Source organism: Egretta garzetta, unplaced genomic scaffold (genome assembly GCF_000687185.1).
Source record: "Egretta garzetta isolate BGI_Z169 unplaced genomic scaffold, ASM68718v1 scaffold51, whole genome shotgun sequence".
Classification (NCBI taxonomy): domain Eukaryota; kingdom Metazoa; phylum Chordata; class Aves; order Pelecaniformes; family Ardeidae; genus Egretta; species Egretta garzetta.
Window position 1 is genome coordinate 3,929,261 of NW_009258549.1, and position 8,112 is coordinate 3,937,372.

The window sequence follows — 8,112 nt, forward strand, 5'->3', positions numbered from 1 at the left end:
TTTGTCCAAGCATCAGCATCCACTCTTAGCAAGAACGTCAGGTGGTTGCTACAAGGAATTACCATATTTCTTCAATCCACGGTAGTGAGAAACTTCTTTGCTGTTTTCTCAAAGACTGCAAAGAACACGTGCTACAATCATGGCACCTGAGGTTCAAATAAAGATCCCGGCCTTTGTACTGCAACAGTCTGACACCTTCTTCTTGTTTCTACTCGTAAAAAGGTTGTAAGATTCAGCTATGGCCACCCTATCCCTCTGCATCAGAAATCGGTTCTTTCACAGCAACCCAGTACGGAAGCTGATCCCCAGAATTTTCATTACACATAAAAAGCACATCAAATTTCCTCTGACTCTTTAATCCGTGTTCATACAACATCCATCTACTATTTTTTTACTTCCTTTCTCTTTGGATATTTACTTTCTTTCAAAACTCTGGACTACGGATCTCCAGGACTGACTTTCTTGGATTTTTCCATGAGGGAAGATCCAAAGCATTGAAAACAAATCCAGCTACGAGGCTTAATGTGGTTCTTAAGTGCTATCATAGCTATAAATATCTAAATAATACAATTCTGTGTAACAGGTCAATCGGTGAACTAAAAAAACCCAGCGGTCCAGAATGGCCTGCATGACCACTGACTTCAGCCTGGTGGGCAAATTCTGCAGATGTTTAAAATGTTACTGCTGGCTCAGTCCTCTAGTGAAGGGCACGGAGGAGACTGCCGGCAGCAGCAGGTACTCCCACACTCGTTACACGCAGATTCTCTCCAACTGCTAAGAGAGGTGGGCTTTTGCTAATATACTGAACAAAAGCAAGCGAAGGGCAGACACGTTTCCTTTCTGTTGCTCCCTCCGGCAAAGAGGCAGGGGAGATAGCTACGTGGTGACAGTGTTTGCAGCCGCTGTAGTTGGACTCATGGTCACATGTCTGTCCTGAAGACACAATCCTCGTAATAAACTGCCTGCAGTCAATGTGACAGCTATTATTAGCAGCAGTAAAACAGTCTCTCAGCGAGGCACAGAGGTACTACTAGTTTAGCATCTACTTCTAAAATGTTGTCTTCCACTTCTGAAAAGGGAGAATTTGACACTGGAGTATGGAAGAGGGTGTGAGTGGCAAGCAGGCTTAGAGGGCTTTCACTCAAAAGTACAATACAGAAACAGGCATGAAAGCTTAGGAAAGTGAAAGTGAAGAAAAAGAGCATCAAAAGAGCATCACAAAGAGCATTCGCCAAAATAAGAAAGAAAACCCTGCAACTATTTGCAGGGACAGGTTACAGGCTCCTTGTAATACTGACCAAATTACGCAAAGGGAGCTTGTACATCCTGGCTTCCAGGACTGCTGTGAAATTTGCAGAGATGAGTAACCAGAGAACACAGCTACTGCCACATTCAATTCCTACAAAAAACACAGCTACAGCCTCCATGCATTTGATACCAGAGAAACAAGTAGCAGCATGAAGCTGGGGGAACTCCATGCAGATAAAGTCAAAAGTGGATCTCTTCCTTCTACCACCCAGATGGCATCATGTTTCAGTGAGAAAGGTTACCAAAAAGCTGCTAAATGTGTCAGCTGATAGCGTGCAGCAGAGATGTTATGGGAAATAGCCTCAGAATGGTGACAGGCCCTCAGATTCCAGTCTGTGCTTCAGCTCCATGAGCCGCCTTTGGGGATGGAGACCACAAAACAAGGTCTTTATAAGCATGGCTGCGACAGATGATCCCCGCCCCTACCATGGACACTTCTACTGAAAACTTTCAAATAGCTATTCTTTTCTCTTTACAGCTGCTTACTTCTGACAGGCTGTATTAAACCAACATTGTCCAGAAAGCTTGGATTTCACCAATTCTCACTGTCAATTTTGGAAAGAATCCATGTCCTAAAGCAATGTATGCCCTTCCTTATTATTGACCTTCTTACACATTTCTTACTAGCTTCATCAGGCCTAGTATAACTTTAGATGGCAGAACTGCAGACTAGAAAGTTCAAATATTTGTTTTCTTGGAAGAATACTTACTATATTCTTACTATATTACATACGCAATAAACTGACAGTAGGTCACCTGCACTGTTCTACCCATCCCACTGAACACCAGGAAAAATCCTGAATACACTGATTAGCAAAAAATATTTTGTAGTTCTTACTAGTAATCACCATATTGCAATGTACCTCAGCTGCTGCAGGTCTGCTCTTAGTTTGGAGAGATATCAGGTTAGTAAATTTTACATACCACCAGGGAAAAGCATTATACCTATTTCCACTAGCCCAAGTAAAAGAAAGAAAAATGGTTCCATGAGTTCTGCTACATGTTAATGCCATTCAGCAGATTATGCATCCACTTACAGGCCTCCTGCAAGAAAAAGGAACACAATTTGCCCCATAGGCCAACTGCATCTTTTTGTTTGATAAACCTAAGCTATGTCAGAAGCCATATCTCATTTTCTACCTTAGACTGCAGAGGTTCTTGCCAAGAAATGTGCTGCTTTAACATTTTGGATCGAAATTTATTGATGCAGCAGGTGACAAGATCAGTAATTCAATGCTCAGAAAACACTGGATAGATGGGAGTTGGGGCACGAAAGGAAAGATCTAAGCATGCGCTTATTTTTGGTATAGATATTCGTTAAGCTGTTGATCAATGACTTGCAGGTGTGACAGAATGCTGAAAAATCTGAGGTGACTAGTGACAGATCTTATAGATGATAAAAGTACCAAGATAAGATTTACACAGGCAGCCTGATGTGGATCCTAAAACACGAGCAGAAACCACAACTGTCACTGACCCTTATCTTCTTTGGGTAGGAGAGTCACAGTGACATCTGTCTGGCAAGGACTCTGAACAAACATGTAAACTGCAGGAGTTGTTTCTGGATGCAAAACAGGCAATCTCAGTTTAAGTATCATAATTCTGTTTTCAAAAAAGCATCTGCTTCTAAACAGCTCCCAGAAGTCTAAGCATCAGTCATTTGCTGTTTGGAAGTATAAATACAGATATTTTCTTAAAAAAATAAACAACAGATAATTACCAAATAATGAGCAATTTGAAAGCCACACAAGTTTTTTCAAGCTTTATTAACATGTTTCCCAGTTGCTGGGATTATCAATACCCCAGCATCACTGCTGTTGAAGTTCAGTTTAACTGTGAAGAAAATTCAGTTGATAGGGCAGGAAAGTACTTACTGCAAATTTTACTCAGTATCATTACTAGTTCAAAGCATTGTCTGCATAAATGCTACTGACAGCTGCACCCATTGCACCACACCCAGTTTCTATTCTTTTTGGTTTCTGCATGTGTTGTGTCCTTATATCTCCTTGCTCTCGCAGGCCCAAGACTACAACTCTTTCCTTTTAGTATTACTTTGTGCCAAAGAAAGTATTATAGTAGTCAGTTTTTGACAAATGAAGTAGATCACAGTGTGGTAAACAAGCTAGCCTCTGTTCCTCTCCTCCTCCTCCTCCCATTCCCAGCATGAAAATAGCCAGGGCTAAAGCAACAGCTGGGGATCATTACACTGACAGGAATAGTTCAGTAAACTCCAAGAGGGGAAGACATGTCACATCCAAAAAAACCAAAAACACATTAGGGCAGCAGGACTGAAAAAAATATGTGAATTCAACTCCAGGGATAATGCTATGACTCTCCTTCCACTGATAACCGCTGACTTATAAAAACCCTGGTCATTCAGTGTTAACCCTTTTCCTAAGCTTCCCACTGATGTTGTAATAGTTAACAAATGCCCTAAAACACCTCTAAGCCTTCACAGTCAAACAAGGCACACTGGGAATTAAGCAAAAATAAATTTCAATTGCCATCTTACTGCCAACTTTGAGCCACCTCACATTAATACATCATTATCTTACCTTTTAAGCATAATCACAATCACCGTGCAAAGTGATCACATTTGCAGAGTGGTTGCAGCACGAGGCTGCAGGGAGTCTAACTGCATACATTTGGTGTGCCTCTGGATTTGCCATAAGAAATGACAGCAGGTTAGCTCCCCATAGGTTCAACACATTTTCTATGTTTTTCAGTGTCAGAGCAATATTTGCATAAATAATTCTGAACTGTGGCACATATCTGGCCATAATTCAGAGATGCGCCTGTTGCACTTTGTGCCTGGTTTCTGATGTTCCTTACCAATGCATTTGCATAAGGCATCACTTTGACATCTCCCACAGCATCTTCAGGTCCACTGCGAACTAGGAAGATGCAGATCAACCTTTACAGAAAAATGTCACCCTGCATTCCCGTAAGATGCCTCAGAGGCAGGGGCTGCCCTCTTTACTGGGGATCTCCTTAGTGTTGAGGGCTTCCAAGACTACGTGTGCAGGTGGCTCTGCCCTCCCCTGGATGAGGGACAGCCATGGACCAGCTTTACCTTCAGGTGCCTGGAGGTGTTATGAAAATAAGGTCTAGATCACTCGTGAAGAAAGCCATATGTTAACAAGCACTTGCATGACTTCTGATCTCTTCAAAGTACTGAACAGATATTAATAGTTTAATCAAAGGCTAAGCTAACTCAAATTACCTCGCATTTGCTGTGGACCAAGAATGTGCACACAGTTACCGCAGATCAGATGGCATGCAGGAACTTGTTCGTGTGTCTGGGCCCTGAGACACAAATCTTGGAAAAAGACAGGTGAGTTTCACTGTCAGCCCCCAAGTCACATTGAGCATTTTTGAAGGGAGGACTTGCAAAAAAAAGTGTTTAGTTTAAGAGCAATGAATGAAGGATGCTGCACAGGGGTAGAAAAGTTGGAATTTACTTTTGGAAGTAACTTAATTCTAAGTGAGACTCACAGGAATGCTAATCAGTTTCTGAGTAGCTTTCTGAAATTTTCTGAAGCTTGCAGTTCCCTCTTCCGGTATTTCATGAGGGGCTACCATACCGTTGTGCTAACTGGTCTAGGAACTGCAAACTGGGCTCTGGTATTTGAAAACTAAATCATGCCAACGCATTCTTGAATAGAAAACATGTTTATGGATTCCTGAATTCTAGGAATTTTACAAATAACTGCCCCAACACATACTTTGAAAAATACAAGCATATGTTCTTTGACTTCCCCATGTCAAATCCATTTCTGTGTGGAAAGGACCAGCAGTTCCCAAACTTCAATGTCAAGTCCCAATTCAAAAAAATAAATAAATCTTATTTAGGAGACCATCTCTTTTCCAGATGAAGTCTATTCCAGATAGCCGCTTCTCATGAGATTCATTAAGAGAATAGGTATGAGCACTGTTAGCATAATATAGACACCCATTATTTGCCCAGCTTTACGAAGAGGAGAAAGCAGACTGGTACCTATTCACCTGTGTGTGGTAAAGAGTGAGGAAGAGAAGAGCATGAATTTTCTGTTGTGGGCAATAACAAAACTCAGCTGTCTCATTTTTAGGGGGACCAAAACTAAAGCACAACAGTCGTTATAGTTTCAGTGCAATTCTAACTCTGGACTTCGAGGCCATCCGTAACAGTTTACATGTGAGTGTATCCGCTTCTCCATTGCCTGTAAGATTTGGCTCTGCAAAATACAGTGCATGCTACAGCATAAATAAAACAGGCATCCCGAGACTGCAGGAGACTTGAATGGAGCAGCAGCAAAGCTAAAGGGTTATTTCTTTTCTCTTCTGACATGAAAGAAGCTGGCAGCATCTATTTCTCTTCCCTACCCTTCCTGTTTGGTAGCTGGTAGAAAGTAGCTCTCCTCATCAGATATTATATTAGAGTATCATGAATTAGGCATGGGGTAGGCTGATGATACTGCTAGACTTTGCAGAGTCAACACAGCTTTTTCAATAATCAGAATTATACAAGAATTCAATGACCTTAATTCACTTCAACTTGAGACAGCAGCAAACATTTTTATATTGATTGAAGTACTACAGAATTGCATTTTCCTCATTCTACATGTTATCCCACTGTAGAGCTTGTGATATTTAGTGACTGGATGAAAGATGTTTCCTGGCATATCCAAATGCAGAATGCTCACCTTCTGTGAAAATCAATGCCTTGCAAATACAAGACAGCTGCAAGTTCTGGCTTTTTTTATTTTGATTTGTTTTTTTCCTCCGAAGATTGATGTGTTGCAGTTCTTTGCCTCCAGAGCAGACAAAGTAATCTGGGAATACTGCCTATACTAATGGATTTATGACTCCCAAACTTGAATCTGAGGACTGTTACTTCAGTTTTCTTTTCCTTTTCCATATTTGTTCAAAGAGTATTCCAATGAAAACAAGCAACAAAAATAGTAATATTTTTAAAATCTAATAACAAGCTAACTCCTGATATCTGTTAAAGAGGCTTGGTAAGGGGAGTAACAATAGGGGGTACAAACTTAACGGTTTTGTTTGGCAGACTCAGCAGGCCTAGAGCTGCATATGAGAGAAAAATCCTGTAAACGCAACTGCTAAAATCATCTTCCACACACTGGCCATCTTTCTGCAACAAATGGCCTTATTCTATCTGGCTTTTTGTCCTCAACTCCTACCACCCTTTAGTTCACTCTTCTGTCCAAAATGTCACTGAAAGTAATTTTCCACTCCTCTCAGATCACATTACTTGGTCTCAAAATCAGTCATCACCTTATTTCTGAGGCCACTGTACTCAAGATCACTGTTTTCTCCTGCCAAGTTCCTATTAAAATTTCACCTGTACCTAGAAGGATCCAGTATTTCTGATAAAACATAAATCTTGTTATGTTTGCCATTGGCACTTTGTTATTTTCTGCCATTCTCCACAGTAATCTCTTCCCGGTTTCTGTTTGTTGCTATTTATTATGCTGCAAACTATGAATGGATCACTGTCTGTTTTCATCTTCCCAATTTTTTCTCAATCCCTCCAGATCTTCCTCTTTCCTCATAGGTATCACTCCCTGAAATTTGACCTCTTTCTGTCTACATAATCTTCCAGAACTTTCAAATCCCCATAAAAAAACAGATATATTTGCAGGAGAGTATCATTATCTAAACCCGAATCACATTTAGATATACAGACCCCACTCCTTCCTCACTCTCCAAACAGCAACATACGGAAACTTAAAACGTGACACTATCTCTTTCAAAGTGGAGTTGCCACTCCAGAACAAGCCTTTACACCTTTCATAAAATAGCTGTAAAACATTGCTCATGAGAGCCCAATAGACATAGAGGAGAGGAAGAAATTTAAACTCTGAAATTAAAACTTCTAAGCACAAGTGAAATTGTCCCAAAGTCCAGGCACTGCAAGTCACTACATACAGAGAGCTCCAGCCTTGTCCTCTGACATGCTTATGAGCGCCCTCACGGACAACAGGTCACAGGAGTCAGTGGGAAACCCAAAATCTGGACTACTGCCCAGAAAATAAAGAGCAGGCAGACTCAATATGCAAGAGAAAAAAAAAAAAAAAAAAAAAAAAAGAAAAAACCCAACCCACAAACCAATTACACAGTGCCTACAACAAAGAAAGCAGAGCCTGCTAACCTTCTCGTAAGCTGTGGTATGAATCCTGATATGTGCTTGAACAGCTCTTCCCTTGCTTTGACACAGTCTCTGCAAGCGGCACAATCCCGACATAGGCAGGCTGGAGTGTCTTGGCTTTATCCAACATATTAGAGGAAATCCCTGGACCTGAAGGCAGATTCTGTAACACAGGAAGCGTCCCAGGCTAGTGGAAGGGGTGCTTAATCCTCACAAGAGACCCAACCACAATCCCTCTCTACCAGGTTTCAGTCACTGCACCAGTCGGGAGAGTGGAAAAAAAATTAGTTTACTGCTAGATTCCAAGGCTGTGCTTGTATAGGAACAGAGAGGTAATCAAGGCACAGACAAATCCTGACAGCCAACATCTAAAGATTAAAATCAGCAAGGCTCTTGGCAAAACTTTTCTTCCTACTATCTCAAAGCTCAGACAGAAACTTCACTGTTTCAGCACGCGGCTATAAGCATTCAGGATCCCAGTACGCAGAGCGGTGCTTATCAACAGATGCGTGGACTTCGTTGTGGGGCCACTTGCAGTAACAGCCAACCTCATTCACCCAAAATAGTGAACAGTTGGTTTCTCTACTCATACTACAGACACCTGCCAGACAGGGAATATCATGTGATTGAGCACTACCCTCTCCCCCCCCCCCCCA

The 8,112-nt window shown here is 41.4% G+C and overlaps 1 protein-coding gene across 1 annotated transcript in view; it reads right to left on the reverse strand.

Moving 5' to 3' along the window:
• The window catches only part of MRTFA (myocardin related transcription factor A), a 128,708-nt gene that overhangs the window by 40,299 nt on the left and 80,297 nt on the right, over window positions 1-8,112 (reverse strand).